The sequence below is a fragment of the Arachis hypogaea genome, chromosome 18 (assembly GCF_003086295.3).
Source record: "Arachis hypogaea cultivar Tifrunner chromosome 18, arahy.Tifrunner.gnm2.J5K5, whole genome shotgun sequence".
Classification (NCBI taxonomy): domain Eukaryota; kingdom Viridiplantae; phylum Streptophyta; class Magnoliopsida; order Fabales; family Fabaceae; genus Arachis; species Arachis hypogaea.
Window position 1 is genome coordinate 110144219 of NC_092053.1, and position 21031 is coordinate 110165249.

Genomic DNA, 21031 nt, shown 5'->3' on the forward strand with positions numbered 1-21031 from the left:
AATTAAATTAAAACTCAATAAATTTGTATTTAAAATAAATAGAAAACAGAGAAAAGATGCTCATGCATCAGGCACTTGATTATTACTTGTCCTACTGGACCACCAAGTTTAGATAAGAACAAGTATCATTCTCGTCCTGACTACTCTCAGAATGTGCCTGCTTCTACTGCTATTGCTACTGCTACTGAATCTACCACCTCTACCTCTCTCAAGCCACCTTCTGTCTCTCCATCCAACATTGAATCTTTTCTTAAGCAGCTTCTCTCCTTTTTTGGTAATACCTCTCCTGCTCTTTCTACTCCTTGAGGTAATTCTACATGGTATTTTTATTCTTGTTGTTTTAATCACATGTCTCTTTTGTGTCATCTTTTTTCGTCGTTTTCTACCACTTCAAATGCACCTTATGTCAACACTGCTAATGGTTCCCTCTTGCATGCGATACATAAGGGTTTTATTTCACAGTCAAATATTCATTTCCTGATACTTACCTTATTCCAAAATTAAACTTTAATTTTATCTCTGTCATTCAACTTGTTGAGCTTGATTTTGATGTCAATTTCTCTATTTCTGGTTGTTGTGTGCAGGATTGTCGGATGGAAAAGATCATCAGGACTAGATGTAAGGTCAGAAGGTTGTTTGAGCTCAAGAACCTTTATGTTCCTTCTATGTCAAATCTCTGCGTTGTTTCCTCTCCATGCACTCTTCACTTGTGGCACCACCGTCTTGCCCACAGCTCCTTAGGAAAATTGCGTCCTTTTATGCTTACAGGTGTTTTAGGTCAAGTTTATAATGAGTCGTTTGATTGTATTTCTTGTCAAATTGAAAAACGACCAGCTTTATCTTTTTATAATAATTCCTCTCTTGCTTGCTCTCCTTTTGATCTTATTCACTCTGATGTTTAGGGCTCCACTCCCATCGTTTATATAGGAAGGGCTCAATACTTTGTAGTCTTTATTGATGATTATTCGCGTTTTACTTGGGTTTATTTGATGACTAATCGTCATGAGCTGCCTCAGATTTATATTACCTTTGCCACTATGATTCGATCTCAGTTTTCTAAGGTCATAAAAATCTTCCAATGCTATAATGCTATGGAATATCGTGACACCAAACTTTTAAATTTTCTCACTGAACATGATACTTTGTCTGAGTTTTCTTATTCCGGTACCTCTCAATAAAATGGCAGAGCTGAACGAAAACACCGTCACATTCTTGATTGTGTTTGTGCAATGCTTATTTCTTCTTCCTGTCCTAAGCGTACTTGGGGTGAAGCTGTTATCACTACTGTTCATGTTATCAATAGACTCCTTTCTTCTGTTCTTGGTAACACTAATCTTTTTGAGCATCTTTATCATACTTCTCTAGATTATAACTCTCATCGTGTTTTTGGTTGTGTCTGTTTTGTCCTTCTTCAGCCTCATGAACATAACAAACTTGAACCTCGGGCTCGCATGTATTGTTTTCTTGGTTATGGCACTGAACACAAGGGTTATCGTTGTTGGGATCCTATCTCTAGACGTATTTATATATCTCGTCATGTTGTCTTCTGGGAGCATCACATGTTCTCTAGTTTTTCCTCTTTTGAGTCAATTCCTTCTACTCAGTCACTGTTTTTCAATAACCCTAATGTTGATCTTTTTTCTAGTAATGATACTACAGGTTCTATCTCAAGTCAATCCCTCGAGCCCCTTACTTTTTTGTCTTCTCCATCTCCCAATGATTTCAGATCGGACGATGCTCCTGCTCCTGCTGTCATGCCTCCTCCCTCTACTCGTTTTTCTAGGGTAAGAAATCCATCTCCTCATCTTTTCTATTATCATTATTTTTCTACTATTCTTTATCACCAAGAACCTAATTCATTCTGAGAAGCCTCCACAAATCCAAATTGGCAGCAAGCAAAGTAAGAAGAAATCCAAGCATTTGAAAAAGCACACACTTGGGACTTGGTTGATCCTCCTTCTGATCAAGAAGTTGTTGGTAGTTGATGGGTATACAAGATCAAGACTTGCTCTAATGGTTCTATTGACTATTATAAGCACGATTGATTGCTCAAGGTTGTACGCAAGAGTATGGTATTGATTATGAAGAAATTTTTGCTCCTATTGCTTGTCTCGCATCTGATCAAATTTTCATTGCCATTGTTGCGGTAAAAAAATGGTCTCTCAGTCAGATGGATGTGAAGAATGAATTTCTTAATGGGGATTTAAAAAAGAAGGTCTATATGAAACCACCTCCGAATATCCTTGTTCTTCTAGCAAAGTTTGTTTCCTTCGCAAAGCACTTTATGGCCTTAAGCAAGCTCTACGTGAATGGTTTGAAAAGTTCAGTATCACTATATGCCATCTCGGTTTCACCTGTAGCCCTCATAAGAATGCTCTCTTTATTCATAAAAGTGAACATGGAGATGTTCTTCTACTTTTGTATGTTGATGACATTATTGTTCATACATCGGTTCGAGCTATAAAGGACCGGGTTGGCCGACCTCTTAGAAGGTTGGCCCATGACCGACCTCTTAGAAGGTTGGCCCATTACCGACCTCTTCACAAAGAGCTCGGCCAAATTACCATAAGAGGCCCAAGCAGGCCCAAACGAAGGGACACAGCCCAATCTAAAGGCAGCCAAAGCCTAGATGGATAAAAGCGGTTCCCCTTAAAGATAAGATGACTTCACTCAAAGATAAGATAAGATAGAGATAACTATCTTATCTCCAGAAAAGTCAAACCATACCATTATAAATACACTGGAGCACCCAGGTATAACTCATACTTTGATTCTACTAAAAATCTGCTTAAAGCCCATGCTAACTTAAGCATCGGAGTCTCTTACAGGTACCACTACCCTTCGGTGACGAAGGATCAACAGCATCTCCAGCTCCACCAGTTCCACCAGGTCGGACACGACAACTCCGGCCACCAGATCCAACAAGTCGGACACGAAAGCTCCGGCCACTAGGTCTAAACAGGTCGGACACAGCAGCACCGACCACGATGGCAGATCTCGTCTGAGATCGACCTACAGTTTCAGGTAACCCTCGGAACATTGGCGCCGTTGCCGGGGAACCTAGAAGTTATCCCATCACCATGGCGGACGACCGTGACAACGATCACAATTCTGGTTTGGTGGACAGAACGCCAAACAAAAACACGGACGCCACCTCCAAAGATACACCTTAAAACGAGGGAGATAAGCAACCCCTAAACACAGAATTTTTGGAAGCTATCCGTGAGAAACAGAATCGCCTTAAACAACTGGAACAAGAAGCTGAACATCAACGGGAAGCTGAAAGAGACCATCGGAGAGAAACAAGACGACGTCAAAAACTAGAGGACAAGCTCTTAAAGCTCGAAGCCGATCTCAAAACCCCTTCATTGACTTGATCTTTGTTTTCTTATTCAATTCAAGCTTATTCCTATTCTAAGATATTCGCTTGCACTTCAACATGATGAATGTGATGATCCGTGACACTCATCACCATTCTCAACCTATGAACGCGTGCCTGACAACCACTTCCGTTCTACCTTGGATTGAGTGTTTATCTCTTAGCCTCTATTCCGAAAGATCAGAGTCTTCGTGGTATAAGCTAGAATTATTGGCGGCCATTATTGAGATCCAGAAATTCTAAACCTTGTCTGTGGTATTCCGAGTAGGATCTGGGATGGGATGACTGTGACGAGCTTCAAACAAACGAGTGTTGGGCGTGTGACAGACGCAAAAGGATCAATGGATCCTATTCCAACATGATCGAGAACCGATAGATGATTAGCCGTGCGGTGACAGTGCATTTGGACCATTTTCACTGAGAGGATGGGAAGTAGCCATTGACAACGGTGATGCCCAACACACAGCTTGCCATGGAAAGGAGTATGAATGATTGGATGAAAGCAGTAGGAAAGCAGAGGTTCAGAAGGGACAAAAGCATCTCCATACGCTTATCTGAAATTCTCACCAATGAATTGCATAAGTATTTCTATCCTATTTTATATTTTATATCATAATTATCAAAATCCCATAACCATTTGAATCTGCCTGACTGAGATTTACAAGGTGACCATAGCTTGCTTCAAGCCGACAATCTCCGTGGGATCGACCCTTACTCACGTAAGGTTTATTACTTGGACGACCCAGTGCACTTGCTGGTTAGTTGTATCGGAGTTGTGAAAAAGAATTTGAGATTATAAACGTGCGTACCAAGTTTTTGGTGCCGTTGCTAGAGATCACAATTTCGTGCACCAAGTTTTTGGCGCCGTTGCCGGGGATTGTTCGAGTTTGGACAACTGACGGTTCATCTTGTTGCTCAGATTAGGTAATTTTATTTTAATTTTAAGCTTTTTTATTATTTTTATTTTCAAAAAATTTTCAAAAAAAAAATAAATTATCTTATGGCTTCATAATTTTTAAGAATGAATTCTAGAGTTTTATGGTGATATGCTGAATCCTGGCTGGCTGTTAAGCCATGTCTAATCCTTTGGACCGAGGTTTCAAATATCATTAGAAGAGCTTCTTTGTCTTTCTCAGCAATTTAGCTTTTGTATGTAATGATCTGCTAAAGCTTGGCTGGCCATTGGCCATGTCTAGTATTTTGGACCGGAGCTTTCACTGAAAGCTTGGCTGGCTAGTAAGCCATGTCTAATTCTTGGACCAGAGTTTTAGACTAACATTGCATGATTCCTGGAATTCTCATTAGAAATTTTGAAATCCTTATTTTTCTTTTTCCAATTAATTTTCAAAAAATCTAAAAAAATTAATAAAATCATAAAACCAAAAATAATTTTGTGTTTATTGTTTGAGTCTAGTGTCAAATTGTAAGTTTGGTGTCAATTGTATTTTTTTTAATTTACTAAAAATTTTCGAAACCCATGCATGATGTTCTTCATGATCTTCAAGTTGTTCTTGATGATTTTCTTTGTTTGATCTTTGCATTTTCATCTTTTGTGTCTTTTCTTGTTTTTCATATGCATTTTCAATTTGTTAGTGTCTAAAGTTTGAAAATTTCCAAGTTTGGTGTCTTGCATGTGTGTCTTTTCTTAAAAATTTTCAAAAATAAGTTCTTGATGTTCATCTTGATCTTCAAAGTGTTCTTAGTGTTCATCTTGACATTCAAAGTGTTCTTGCATGGATCATGTGTTTTGATCTTGAATTTTTATGTTTTGCATCATTTTTATGTTTTTCTCTCTCCTCATTAAAAATTCAAAAATAAAATATCTTTCCCTTTTTCTTCTCATAAATTTCGAATATTTGAGTTGACTTTTTCAAAAATTTTTCAAAATTTAGTTGTTTCTTATGAGTCAAATCAAATTTTCAATTTAAAAATTCTATCTTTTTCAAAAATCAAATCTTTTTCATTTTTCTTTCATATTTTCGAAAATTCAAATTGATTTTCAAAAATATTTTTCTTATTTTATTCCATATTTTTCAAAATCTTTACTAACAATTAATGTGATTAATTCAAAAAAAATTTGAGCTTGTTACTTGCTTATTAAGAAAGGTTCAATCTTTAAATTTTAGAATCATATCTTTTAGTTTCTTGTTCGTCAAGTAATCAATTTCAATTTTCAAATCAAATCTTTTTAATTTCCAATTCAAATATTTTTCAAAATGATTTTCAATCATATCTTTTTCAATTTCAATCATATCTTTTTCAAAATCAATTTCAAAATCTTTTCTAACTTCTCACCATTTCAAATTTGATTTTCAAATCTTTTTCAATTAACTACTTAACTTTTTGGTTTATTTTTAAAAATTTTCTATTTCAATCATATCTTTTTCAAAATCACCTAACTAATTTTCTCTCTCTAATTTTTGAAAACTCCTATCCACTTTTTCAAAATTCTTTTTAATTAACTAATTGTTTCAAATTTTAATTTTAATTTTATTTCTCTTTTTAATTTTTGAATTCTAACTGCATTTTAAAATAAAAACAAAATATTTTTCTTTTATTTTTAAATTAAATTCGAATTTTCTCCCCTCTCTTTCATCTCCTTCTATTTATTTATTTATCTACTAACACTTCTCTTCTACTCATAATTCGAACCCCATCTTCTTCTCTGTGTTTGAGTTTTTCTCTTCTCCTCCTTCTATTCTTCTCCTCTTCCACTCACATAAGGAATCTCTATACTGTGACATAGAGGATTCCATATTTTCTTTTTTGTTCTCTTCTTTTTCATATGAGTAGGAACAATGATAAGAATATTCTTGTTGAAGCTGATCCTGAACCTGAAAGGACTCTGAAGAGGAAGCTAAGGGAAGCTAAAGCACAACTCTCTGGAGAGAACCTGACAAAAATTTTTGAAAAAGAAGGAGACATGGCCGAACCTAATAACAATGGTGGAAATGCAAGGAAGATGCTTGGTGACTTTATTGCACCCTCTTCCAACTTCTATGGAAGAAGCATCTCACTCCCTGCAATTGGAGCAAACAATTTTGAGCTTAAGCCTTAATTGGTTTCTCTAATGCAGCAGAATTGCAAGTTTCATGGACTTCCAATGGAAGATCCTCATCAGTTTTTAGCTGAATTCTTGCAAATCTGTGACACTGTCAAGACCAATGGAGTTGATCCCGAGGTCTACAGGCTTATGCTTTTCCCTTTTGTTGTAAGAGACAGAGCTAGAACATTGTTGTATTCACAACCTAAGGATAGCCTGAACTCTTGGGATAAGCTGGTCAGTGCTTTCCTGGCAAAATTCTTTCCACCTCAAAAGATGAGCAAGCTTAGAATGAAAATTCAAACCTTCAGACAGAAGGAAGGAGAATCCCTCTATGAAGCTTGGGAAAGATGCAAGCAACTGATCAAAAGGTGTCCTACTGACATACTTCTAGAAGGGAGCATCATAAGTATATTCTATGATGGTCTGTCTGAGTTGTCAAAAATGTCATTGGACCATTCTGCAGGAGGATCTCTTCACGTGAAAACCCCTGCAGAAGCTTAGGAACTCATTGAAATGGTTGCAAATAACCAGTTCATGTACACCTCTGAGAGGAATCCTGTGAACAATGGGACGCCTCAGAAGAAGGGATTTCTTGAAATTGATACTCTGAATGCCATATTGGCTCAGAACAAAATATTGACTCAGCAAGTCAATATAATTTCTCAGAGTCTGAATGGATTGCAAGCTGCATCCAACAGTACTAAAGAAGCATCTTCTGAAGAAGAAGCTTATGATCCTGAGAACCCTGCAATAGCAGAGGTGAATTATATTGGAGAATCCTATAGAAACACCTATAATCCTTCATGGAAAAATCATCCAAATTTCTCATGGAAGGACCAACAGAAGCCTCAACAAGGCTTCAATAATAACGGTGGAAGAAATAGGTTTAGCAATAGCAAGCCTTTTCCATCATCTTTTTAGCAACAGACAGAGAATTCTAAACAGAGCCATTCTGGCCTGGCAATCATAGTCTCTGATCTATCCAAGACCACACTAAGTTTCATGAATGAAACAAGGTCCTCCATTAGAAATTTGGAGGCACAGGTGGGTCAGCTGAGTAAGAAGATTACTGAAACTCCTCCCAGTACACTCCCAAGCAATACAGAAAAAAATCCGAAGAGAGAGTGCAAGGCCATAACCTTACTTGGTGTGGCCGAATGCCCAGAAGAGGAGGAGGACGTGAATCCTAGTGAGGAAGACTTCATGGGACGTCCTTTGGATAGAAAAGAGTTTCCCTTTGAGGAACCAAAGGAATCTGAGGCTCATACAGAGACCATAGAGATTCCATTAAACTTCCTTTTCCATTCATGAGCTCTAATGAATATTCTTCCACTGAAGAGGATGAAGACATCACTGAAGAGTAAGTTGCTAAATATCTAGGAGCAATCATGAAGCTGAATGCCAAGTTATTTGGTACTGAGATTTGGGAGGATGAACCCCCTTGTTAATCAATGAACTGAATGCATTAATGAGGTAGACATTACCTCAGAAGAAACCGGATCTCAAAAAATTCTTCATACCTTGTACTATAGGCACCATGACCTTTGAGAAAGCTCTATGTGACCTGAGGTCAGAGATAAACCTCATGCCCCTCTCTGTAATGGAGAAACTGGGAATCTTTGAGGTACAAGCTACAAGAATTTCACTAGAGATGGCAGATAAATCCATGAAACAGGCTTATGGACTAGTAGGGGACGTGCTAGTAAAGGTTGAAAGCCTTTACATCCCTGCTGATTTCATAATCCTAGACACTGGGAAGGATGAGGATGAATCCATCATCCTTGGCAGACCCTTCCTGGCCACAGAAAAAGCTGTGATTGATGTTGACAGAGTAGAGTTGGTCCTTTAGTTGAATGAGGACTACCTTGTATTTAGAGTAAACTACCATTTGTACCCACGAAAGTTGAAAACGCTGACATATCTACCCATAGAAAAAGAAAATTACGATTTGTACCCATGAAATATGGATTTCGCATAACAAAATTATCCAAACATTAAAAAATTACCTAAAATCCCTAAATTACCCTTATCTTCACCACCACACCACCTCCTTCACCCAATCATCTTTCTAACCCTAACCCTCTTCACCTAGCCACCCCTCTCCCTTTTTCTTTCTAATCTCAAATTCCACCACCATCTCATCTCCTTTATCACTACCATCACCACCACCACCACTATACCTCCATCATCATCTTCTTCATATAAAGCAGTAGCAGCAGCAACAACAACAATAATAACAATAGAAAAAGCAAAGAGAAAAAACAGTTCTTCCTCCCTCACTGAACAGCGTCGACGACGATGGTGGCAGTGACACCCACCTGCGCCGTTGCCCTCTCCTCCTTCTCCGATCTCTTGCGCGCTCTCTTCCTTCCAGACCAGTGACAAGACAGATCTAAGGTGTGAAGAGAGTGAAGAGAAAGTATCAAATCTGAATAACCAAACACAGAAGCCTCATGTATTTGGATTCACTTTTTATGGGAGAAAAGAAAAATGGCGAAAGGGACAGAAAGAGAGAGAGAGCTCACCGCGGTTTTGGTTCGCAAAGGAGACCGCGGTGGTGGCGGCTAATGCGGTGGCCCGTCGGGGGCACTGGTTCGGTGATGAAGAGAAGGTAGCCACGGTAGGTGAAGGTGGTGACGGTGAAAAGAAGGGGGGCTGCGACTTTAGGATTGCTGGCGGCGGTCTCTTCTTCTTCCTCGGGTGGGAGTATGTGTTTAATGTCTCCATGTGTGAGTTTTGGAGGAAAAGGGGGTGGTGGCTGAGTGAAGGAGGTGGTGGTGGGATTTGAGATTAGAAAGTAAAAGATGGGTGGTGGCTGGGTGAAGAGGGTTAGTGTTAGAAAGGTGATTGGGTGAAGGAGGTGGTGTGGTGGCGAAGATAAGGGTAATTTAGGGATTTTAGGTAATTTTTTCAGTATTTGGATAATTTTGTTATGCGAAATCCATATTTCATGGGTACAAATGGTAATTTCCTTTTTTTATGGGTAGATATGTCAGTGTTTTCAACTTTTGTAGGTACAAATGGTAGTTTACTCTTGTATTTAAGACTCAAGGTTCTCGTTCTGTAACCATGGAGAGGAATTTAAGACTCAAGGTTCTCCTTCTGTAACCATGGAGAGGAAGCATGAGAAGCTTCTCTCGGAACAGAGTCAAACAAAACCCCCACATTCAAACTCTAAGTTTGGTGTTGGGAGGCCACAACCAAACTCTAAGTTTGGTGTTGAGGGGCCCCAACATTGCTCTGATCTTCTGTGAGGCTCCATGAGAGCTCACTGTCAAGCTATTGACATTAAAGAAGCGCTTGTTGGGAGGCAACCCAATGTTATTTAATTATACCTATTTATTTTCCATTACTATTTTATGTTTTCTTTAGGTTGATGATCATGTGAAGTCACAAAAACAACTGAAAAATCAAAAACAGAATGAAAAACAGCATTAAAAATAGCTCACCCTGGAGGAAGAGCTTACTGGCATTTAAACGCCAGTAAGAAGCATCAAACTGGCGTTAAACGCCAGAAACAAGCACTAGACTGGCGTTTAACGCCAGAACAGAGTATGTAATTGGCGTTTAATGCCAAGAATGGGAGAAAAGCTGGCGTTAAATGCTAGAAGAAAGAAGCATTAAGCTGGCGTTAAACGCCAGAAACAAGCACTAGACTGGCGTTTAACGCCAGAACAGAGTATGTAATTGGCCTTTAATGCCAAGAATGGGAGAAAAGCTGGCGTTAAATGCTAGAAACAAGCAGCAAGCTGGCGTTTAACGCCAGACATGCATTCTAAGGGCATTTTGCACGCCTAAATGGAGCAGGGATGCTAAGTCCTTGACCCCTCTGGATCTGTGGACCCCACAGAATCTCCACCTATCCCACCTCTTCTACTCTCCTCTTCACACCTTTTCATAACACTCTTTCCCAAATACCCTTCACCAATCACCTCCATACCTCTTCCCCAAATACCCTTAACCACTCACATCCATCCACTCTTCCCCATAAACCCCACCTACCTCCAAAATTCAAATTCTTTTCCCTCCCAAACCCAACCCTAATGGCCGAAACCTACCCCCCCACCCCTATATAAACCCCTTAACACTACTCCATTTTCACACATCACAAACACTACTTCCCCCCTTGGCCGAATACACTCTCTCACTCCATCTCCTCCATTTTCTTCTTCTTCTACTACTTTCTTTCTTCTTTTGCTCGAGGACGAGCAAACCTTTTAAGTTTGGTGTGGTAAAAGCATTGCTTTTTGTTTTTCCATAACCATTAATGGCACCTAAGGCCAGAGAAACCTCAAGAAAGAGGAAAGGGAAGGCAATTGCTTCCACCTCTGAGTCATGGGAGACGGAGAGATTCATCTCAAAGGTCCATCAAGACCACTTCTATGAAGTTGTGGCCAAGAAAAAGGTGATTCCTGAGGTCCCTTTTAAGCTCAAAAAGAGCGAGTATCCGGAGATTCGACAAGAGATTAGAAGAAGAGGATGGGAAGTACTCTCCAATCCTATTCAACAAGTCGGAATCTTAATGGTTCAAGAGTTCTATGAAAATGCATGGATCACTAGGAACCATGATCAAAGTATGAACCCGAATCCAAAGAATTGGCTTACAATGGTTCGGGGGAAATACTTAGATTTCAGTCCGGAAAATGTAAGGTTGGCGTTCAACTTGCCAATGATGCAAGAAAATGCACGCCCTTACACTAGAAGGGTTAACTTTGATCAAAGGTTGGAGCAAGTCCTCATGGACATATGTGTGGAAGGAGCTCAATAAAAAGTTGACTCAAGAGGCAACCCGGTTCAATTGAGAAGACCGGACCTTAAGCCTGTAGCTAGAGGATGGTTGGAGTTCATCCAACGCTCTATCATTCCTACTAGCAACCGATCCAAAGTAACTGTGGATCGGGCCATCATGATCCATAGTATCATGATTGGGGAGGAAGTGGAAGTTCATGAGATTATACCTCAAGAACTCTACAAGGTGGCTGACAAGTCCTCCACTATGGCAAGGTTAGCCTTTCCTCACCTCATTTGCCACCTCTGCAATTCGGCTGGGATTAACATAGAGGGAGATATCCTCATTGATGAGGACAAGCCCATCACTAAGAAAAGGATGGAGAAAACAAGAGATCATGGACCTCAACAAGAGCATGAGGATATTCCTCACCATGAAATCCCTGAGATGCCTCAAGGGATACACTTTCCTCCATAAAACTATTGGGAGCAAATCAACACCTCCCTAGGAGAATTAAGTTCCAACATGGGACAACTAAGGATGGAACACCAAGAGCACTCCATCATTCTCCATGAGATTAGAGAAGATCAAAGAGCTTTAAGGGAGGAGTAACAAAGACAAGGAAGAGACATAGAGGAGCTCAAGAACACCATTGGTTCTTCAAGAGGAAGAAGACGCCACCCTCACTAAGGTGGACCTGTTCCTTAATCTCCTTGTTCTTATTTTTCTGTTTTTCGGTTTTTGAGCTGTATGTTTTATTTATGTTTGTGTCTTTACTACATGATCACTAGTGTCTAAGTGTCTATGTCTTAAAGCTATGAATGTCCTATGAATCCATCACCTTTCGTAAATGAAAAATGTTTTAATTACAAAAGAACAAGAAGTACATGATTTCGAATTCATCCTTGAGCTTAGTTCAATTATTTTGATGTGGTGGCAATACTTTTTGTTTTCTGAATGAATGCTTGAACAGTGCATATGTCTTTTGAATTTGTAGTTTATGAATGTTAAAATTGTTGGCTCTTGAAAGAATGATGAAAAAGAGAAATGTTATTGATAATCTGAAAAATCATAAAATTGATTCTTGAAGCAAGAAAAAGCAGCGAATACAAAAGATTGCAGAAAAAAAAGAGAGAAAGAAAAAGAAAAAGCAAGCAGAAAAAGCCAATAACCCTTTAAACCAAAAGGCAAGGGTAAAAAGGATCCAAGGCTTTGAGAATCAGTAGATAGGAGGGCCCAAAGGAACAAAATCCTGGCCTAAGCGACTAAACCAAGCTGTCCCTAACCATGTGCTTGTGGCGTGAAGGTGTCAAGTGAAAAGCTTGAGACTGAGCGGTTAAAGTTGAGGTCCAAAGCAAAGAAAAAAAAAAGAAAAAAAAGAGTGTGCTTAAGAACCCTGGACACCTCTAATTGGGGACTCTAGCAAAGCTGAGTCACAATCTGAAAAGGTTCACCCAGTTATGTGTTTATGGCATTTATGTATCCGGTGGTAATACTGGAAAACAAAGTGCTTAGGGCCACGGCCAAGACTCATAAAGTAGCTGTGTTCAAGAATCAACATACTAAACTAGGAGAATCAATAACATTATCTGAATTCTGACTTCCTATAGATGCCAATCATTCTGAACTTCAAGGGATAAAGTGAGATGCCAAAACTGTTCAGAGGCAAAAAGCTACTAGTCCCGCTCATCTAATTGGAGCTAAGTTTCATTGATATTTTGGAATTTATAGTATATTCTCGTCTTTTTATCCTATTTGATTTTCAGTTGCTTGGGGACAAGCAACAATTTAAGTTTGGTGTTGTGATGAGCGGATAATTTATACGCTTTTTGGCATTGTTTTTACATAGTTTTTAGTATGATTTAGTTAGTTTTTAGTATATTTTTATTAGTTTTAAATGAAAATCACATTTCTGGACTTTACTATGAGTTTGTGTGTTTTTCTGTGATTTCAGGTAATTTCTGGCTGAAATTGAGGGACTTGAGCAAAAATCTAATTCAGAGGCTGAAGAAGGACTGCAGATGCTGTTGGATTCTGACCTTCCTGCACTCAAAGTGGATTTTCTGGAGCTACAGAAATTCTATTGGCTCGCTTTCAATTACGTTGGAAAGTAGACATCCAGGGCTTTCTAGCAATATATAATAGTCCATACTTTACATGAGTTTTGACGATGCAAACTGGCGTTCAAACACCGACTCTCTGCCCTATTCTGGAGTTAAACGCCAGAAACAGGTTGCAAATCAGAGTTAAACGCCAGAAACAGGCTACAACCTGGCGTTTAACTCCAAAAAGAGTCTCTACACATGAAAGCTCAATGCTCAGTCCAAGCACACACCAAGTGGGCCCAGAAGTGGATTTCTACATCATTTACTTATCTTATGTAACCCTAGCTACTAGTTTAGTATAAAAACTACTTTTAGTGATTTATTTCACATCTCTGGTTAGTCTTTGACCAATTTTATGTTCTGAGATCACGTCTAGGGGGCTGGCCATTCGGCCATGCCTGAACCTTCATCACTTATGTATTTTCAACGGTAGAGTTTCTACACACCATAGATTAAGGTGTGTAGCTCTACTGTTCCTCATGAATTAATGTAAAGTACTATTGTTTTCTTATTCAATTCAAGCTTATTCCTATTCTAAGATATTCGCTTGCACTTCAATATGATGAATGTGATGATCCGTGACACTCATCACCATTCTCAACCTATGAACGCGTGCCTGACAACCACTTCCGTTCTACCTTGGATTGAGCGTTTATCTCTTAGCCTCTATTCCAAAAGATCGGAGTCTTCGTGGTATAAGCTAGAATTATTGGCGGCCATTCTTGAGATCTGGAAAGTCTAAACCTTGTCTGTGGTATTCTGAGTAGGATCTGGGATGGGATGACTGTGACGAGCTTCAAACTCGCGAGTGTTGGGCGTGTGACAGACGCAAAAGGATCAGTGGATCCTATTCCAACATGATCAAGAACCGACAGATGATTAGCCGTGCGGTGACAGTGCATTTGGACCATTTTCACTGAGAGGACGGGAAGTAGCCATTGACAACGATGATGCCCAACATACAGCTTGCCATGGAAAGGAGTATGAATGATTGGATGAAAGCAGTAGGAAAGCAGAGGTTCAGAAGGAACAAAAGCATCTCCATACGCTTATCTGAAATTCTCACCAATAAATTGCATAAGTATCTCTATCCTATTTTATATTTTATATCATAATTATCAAAATCCCATAACCATTTGAGTCTGCCTGACTAAGATTTACAAGGTGACCATAGCATGCTTCAAGCCGACAATCTCCGTGGGATCGACCCTTATTCACGTAAGGTATATTACTTAGACGACCCAGTGCACTTGCTGGTTAGTTGTATCGGAGTTGTGAAAAAGAATTTGAGATTATAAACGTGCATACCAAGTTTTTGGCGCCGTTGCTAGAGATCACAATTTCGTGCACCAATCCATCACAAGTTTTGACGACCTTGCTAAAAAGTTCCTCGCCAGATTCTCCATCCAGAAGGATAAAGCCAAACACGCTCCAAGCTTGCTAGGAATTAAACAAGGAGATCGGGAAAGCCTTCACATCTACATGGAAAGATTCAACAAAGCATGCCTTGACATACAAAGTCTTCCAACAGAAGCGGCCATCATGGGACTCATCAATGGCCTAAGAAAAGGACCTTTTAGCCACTCAATATCCAAGGAGTACCCAACATCTCTAAACGAGGTTCAAGAAAGGGCGAAAAAATATATCAACATGGAGGAGAACTCCCGATTGGGAGACAGTGGTGCGCAGAAATTGTGATTACACTTTGATTATGTAAAATTCATCGCTCTTTCTTTCCCTGGTAATGGCGCCAAAAACATGATGCCAATACCATGGTTCACAACTTCGCACAACTAACCAGCAAGTGCATTGGGTCATCCAAGTAATACCTTACGTGAGTAAGGGTCGAATCCCACGGAGATTGTTGGTATGAAGCAAGCTATGGTCACCTTGTAAATCTCAGTCAGGCAGATATAAATTGATAATGGTGTTTTCGAAAACAATTAATAAAACAGGGATAGAAATACTTATGTAAATCAGTGGTGAGAATTTCAGATAAGCGAATAGAGATGCTTTCGTTCCTCTGAACCTCTGCTTTCCTGCTATCTTCATCCAATCAGTCTTACTCCTTTCCATGGCTGGCTTTATGTGATACATCACCACTGTCAATGGCTACTTTCGGTCTTCTCTCGGGAAAATGATCCAAATTCCCTGTCACGGCATGGCTAATCGTCTGGAGGCATCACCCTTGTCAATGGTTTCATCTTATCCTCTCAGTGAAAATGGTCAACGCACCCTGTCACGGCACGGCTATTCATCTGTCGGTTCTCGATCCTGCTGGAATAGGATTTACTATCCTTTTGCGTCTGTCACTACGCCCGGCAATCGCGAGTTTGAAGCTCGTCACAGTCATTCAATCATTGAATCCTACTCGGAATACCACAGACAAGGTTTAGACCTTCCGGATTCTCTTGAATGCCGCCACCATTCTAGCTTACACCACGAAGATTCCGATTAAGAGATCTAAGAGATACTCATTCAATTTAATGTAGAACGGAAGTGGTTATCAGGCACGCGTTCATAGGGAATGATGATGATTGTCACGTTCATCACATTCAGGTTGAAGTGCGAATGAATATCTTAGAAGCGAAATAAGATGAATTGAATAGAAAACAGTAGTACTTTGCATTAATCTTTGAGGAACAGCAGAGCTCCACACCTTAATCTGTGGAGTGTAGAAACTCTACCGTTAAAATTACATAAGTGAAAGGTCCAGGCATGGCCGAATGGCCAGCCCCTCTGATCTAAGAACCAGGCGTCCAAAGATGTCTAATACAATAGTAAAAGGTCCTATTTATAATAAACTAGTCACTAGGGTTTACAGAAATAAGTAATTGATGTATAAATCCACTTCCGGGGCCCACTTGGTGTGTGCTTGGGCTGAGCTTGAGTGCTGTACGTGTAGAGGTCCTTCTTGGAGTTGAACACCAGTATTTGTGCCAGTTTGGGCGTTCAACTCTGGTTTTGGATCCTTTTCTGGCGCTGGACGCCAGAATTGGGCAGAGAGGTGGGGTTGAACGCCAGTTTGCGTCATCTATTCTTGGCCAAAGTATGGACTATTATATATTGCTGGAAAGTCCTGGATGTCTACTTTCCAACGCAATTAGAAGCGCACCATTTCGAGTTCTGTAGCTCCAGAAAATCCACTTTGAGTGCAGGGACATCAGAATCCAACAGCATCAGCAGTCCTTCTTCAACCTCTGAATCTGATTTTTGCTCAAGTCCCTCAATTTCAGCCAGAAAATACCTGAAATCACAGAAAAACACACAAACTCATAGTAAAGTCCAGAAATGTGAATTTAACATGAAAAATAATGAAAACATCCCTAAAAGTAACTAGATTCTACTAAAAACATACTAAAAATAATGCCAAAAAGCGTATAAATTATCCGCTCATCACAACACCAAACTTAAATTGTTGCTTGTCCCTAAGCAACTGAAAATCAAATAGGATAAAAAGAAGAGAATATACTATAAATTCCAAACTATCAATGAAACAGAGCTTCAATCATATGAGCGGGACTTATAGCTTTTTGCCTCTTGAATAGTTTTGGCATCTCACTTTATCCATTGAAGTTCAGAATGATTGGCATCTATAGGAACTCAGAGTTTAGATAGTGTTATTGACTCTCCTAGTTCAGTATGATGATTCTTGAACACAGCTATTTTATGAGTCTTGGCCGTGGCCCTAAGCACTTTGTTTTCCAGTATTACCACCGGATACATAAATACCACAGACACATAATTGGGTGAACCTTTTCAGATTGTGACTCAGCTTTGCTAAAGTCCCCAATTAGAGGTGTCCAGGGTTCTTAAGCACACCCTTTTTTTTTTTACTTTGGACCTTGACTTTAACCGCTCAGTCTCAAGTTTTCACTTGACACCTACACGCCACAAGCACATGGTTAGGGACAGCTTGGTTTAGCCGCTTAGGCCAGGATTTTATTCCTTTAGGCCCTCCTATCCACTGATGCTCAAAGCCTTGGGATCCTTTTTATTTGCCCTTGCCTTTTGGTTTTAAGGGTTATTGGCTTTTTCTGCTTGCTTTTTTCTTTTTCTTTCTATATTTTTTTTCGCCTATTTTTTTTTCTGCAAGCTTTGTTCTTTGCTGCTTTTTCTTGCTTCAAGAATCATTTTTATGATTTTTCAGATTATCAAATAACATGTCTCCTAGTCATCATTCTTTCAAGAGCCAACATATTTAACATTCTTAAACAACAACTTCAAAAGACATATGCACTGTTCAAGCATTCATTCAGAAAACAAGAAGCATTGTCACCACATCAATATAATTAAACTAAGTTCAAGGATAAATTCGAAACTCATGTACTTCTTGTTCTTTTGAATTAAAACATTTTTTCATTTAAGAGAGGTGATGGATTCATAGGACATTCATAACTTTAAGACAAAGTTACTAACTACTAATGATCATGTAATGAAGACACAAACATAGATAAGCACATAACATAGAAAACGAAAAACAGAAGAAATAAGAACAAGGAATGAATCCACCTTAGTGATGGGTGCGTTTCCTTCTTGAGGAACCAATGACGTCCTTGAGCTCTTCTATGTCTCTTCCTTGTCTTTGTTGCTACTCCCTCATTGGTTTTTGATCTTCTCTTATTTCATGAAGCATGATGGAGTGCTCTTAATGTTCCACCCTTAGTTGTCCCATGTTGGAACTTAATTCTCCTAGGGGGGTGTTGATTTGCTCCTAATATTTATGTGGAGGGAAGTGCATCCCCTGAGGTATCTCAGGGATCTCTTGATTTACAGCCACATGTTCTACCACTGAGCTATAGACCCTTGAGATGAATCTTTCCATCTCCCATGACTAGGAGGTGGAAGCCTTTGTCTTCCCTTCCCCTCTTTTAGAGGTTTAGGTGCCATCAATGGTAATGGAAAAACAAAAAGCTTATGCTTTTACCACACCAAACTTAGAATGTTGCTCGCCCTCGAGCAAAAGAAGAAAGAATAGAAGAAGAAGAAGATATGGAGGAGATGGAGGGATGTGTGTATGGATGTGAGTGGTGAATGGAAAACAGAAGGGATGGTCATGAATGGAGAGAGAGAGGGTGAGGTGGGTGGGGATCCTGTGGAATTCACAGATCCTAAGATGATCCTGTAGTGTCCACAGATCTTGAGGTGATCCTATGGTGTCCACAGATTCGGAGGTGTCAAGGATTAACATCCCTGCACCCATTAGGCATGTAAAATGCCCTTGCACACAACTCTGGGCGTTCAGCGCCAGGTTGGTGCCCATTTTGGGCGTTCAACGCCCATTTGTTGCCATTTCTGGTGTTGAACGCCAAAACCATGCTTGTTCTAGGCGTTCAGCGCCAGGATGCTGCCCATTTTGGGCGTTCAGCGCCAGAACCATGCTCTGTTCTGGCGTTGAACGCCAGACAGGTGCTTCCTCCAGGGTGTGATTTTTCTTCTGTTATTTTTGATTCCGTTTCTAATTTTTTTGTTTATTTTGTGACTCCACATGATCATGAACCTAAGAAAACATGAAAAACAAAAACAAAATTAGATAAATAAACAATGGGTTGCCTCCCAACAAGCGCTTCTTTAATGTCAATAGCTTGACAGTGGGCCCTCATGGAGCCTCACAAGCGTGTAGAGCTTTGTTGAGACTCTCCAACACCAAACTTAGAGTTTAGATATGGGAGTTCAACACCAAACTTAGAGTTTGGTTGTGGCCTCCCAACACCAAACTTAGAGTTTGACTGTGGGGGCTTTGTTTGACTCTGCTTTGAGAGAAGTGCTTTATGCTTCCTCTCCATGGATGCAGAGAGAGATCCTTGAGTTGTAAACACAAGGTTATCCTCATTCAATTGAAGGATTAATTCTCCTCTGTCCACATCAATCACAGCTCTTGCTGTGGCTAGGAAAGGTCTTCCTAGGATGATGGATTCATCCTCTTCCTTTCCAGTATCCAGGACTATGAAATCAGCAGGGATGTAAAGGCCTTCAACCTTTACTAACACGTCCTCTACTTGTCCATAAGCCTGTTTTCTTGAATTGTCTGCCATCTCTAATGAGATTTTTGCAGCTTGCACCCCATAGATTCCCAGTTTCTCTATTACAGAGAGGGGCATGAGGTTTATTCCTGAACTAAGGTCACACAGAGCCTTAAAGATCATGGTGCCTATGGTGCAGGGTATTATGAACTTTCCAGGATCTTGTCTCTTCTGAGGCAATGTCAGTTGATCCGGATCACTTAGTTCATTGATGAACAAGGGAGGTTCAACTTCCCAAGTATCAATGCCAAATAATTTGGCATTCAGCTTCATGATTGCACCAAGAAACTTGGCAGTTTGCTCTTCAGTAACATCCTCATTCTCTTCAGAAGAGGAATACTCATCAGAGCTCATGAAGGGCATAAGGAGGTTCAATGGAATCTCTATGGTCTCTAGATGAGCCTCAGAGTCCTTTGATTCCTCAGAGGGAAGCTCCTTATTGATCACTGGACGTCCCAGGAGGTCTTCCTCCTTGGGATTCACGTCCTCTCCTTCCCTTACAGGTTTGGCCATGGTGCTTATGTCAATGGCCTTGCACTCTCCTTTTGGGTTCTCTTCTGTATTGCTTGGGAGAGTACTAGGAGGGATTTCAGTGATCCTTTTACTCAGCTGGCCCACTTGTGCTTCCAGATTTCTAATGGAAGACCTTGTTTCATTCATGAAACTTACGGTGGCCTTAGATAGATCAGAGACTAGATTTGCTAAATTAGAAGCATTTTGTTCAGAGTTCTCTGTCTGTTACTGAGTTAATGATGGAAAAGGCTTGCTATTGCTAAACCTATTTCTTCCACCATTATTAAAGCCTTGTTGGGGCTTTTGATCCTTCCATGAGAAATTTGGATGATTTCTCCATGTTGAGTTATAGGTGTTTCCATAAGGTTCACCTAAGTAATTTACCTCTACTATTGCAGGGTTCTCAGGATCATAAGCTTCTTCTTCAGAAGATGCCTCTTGAGTACTGTTGGATGCAGCTTGCATTCCATGCAGACTCTGAGAGATCATATTGACTTGCTGAATCAATATTTTATTCTGAGCCAATATGGCATTCAGAGTATCAACTTCAAGAACTCCCTTCTTCATAGGCGTCCCATTACTCACAGGATTCCTTTCAGAAGTGTACATGAACTGGTTATTAGCAACCATGTCAATGAGTTCTTGAGCTTCTGCAGGCGTTTTCTTTAGGTGAATGGATCCACCTGCAGAAGTGTCCAGTGACATCTTTGATAGCTCAGATAAACCATCATAGAATATATCCAGCATGGTCCATTCTGAAAGCATGTCAGAAGGACACTTTTTGGTCAACTGTTTGTATCTTTCCCAAGCTTCATAGAGGGATTCACCTTCTTTTTGTCTGAAGGTTTGAACATAAGCTCTAAGCTTGCTCAGCTTTTGAGGAGGAAAGTACTTGGCTAAGAAAGCCGTGACCAGCTTATCCCAAGAGTTCAGGCTGTCTTTGGGTTGAGAATCCAACCATAATCTAGCTCTGTCTCTTACAGCAAAAGGGAAAAGCATGAGCCTGTAGACTTCAGGATCTACTCCATTAGTCTTAACAGTATCACATATCTGTAAGAATTCAGTTAAGAACTGAGAAGGATCTTCAGATTGAAGTCCATGAAACTTGCAGTTCTGCTGCATCAGAGAAACTAGCTGAGGTTTCAGCTCAAAGTTGTTTGCTCCAATGGCAGGAATGGAGATGCTTCTTCCATGTAAATTGGAATTAGGTGCAGTAAAGTCACCAAGCATCCTCCT

The 21031-nt window shown here is 39.9% G+C and overlaps 2 non-coding genes across 2 annotated transcripts; one reads left to right on the top strand and one right to left on the bottom strand.

Moving 5' to 3' along the window:
- Positions 1 to 6704: 6704 nt before the first annotated feature.
- Positions 6705 to 6808, bottom strand: LOC112774387 (small nucleolar RNA R71). Its single transcript, XR_003188879.1, has one exon. It is a non-coding gene; the product is annotated as a small nucleolar RNA R71 (small nucleolar RNA).
- Positions 6809 to 20554: 13746 nt separating this feature from the next.
- On the top strand, positions 20555 to 20662 carry LOC112774417 (small nucleolar RNA R71). The gene has a single exon (XR_003188909.1). It is a non-coding gene; the product is annotated as a small nucleolar RNA R71 (small nucleolar RNA).
- The last annotated feature ends 369 nt before the right edge of the window (positions 20663 to 21031 follow it).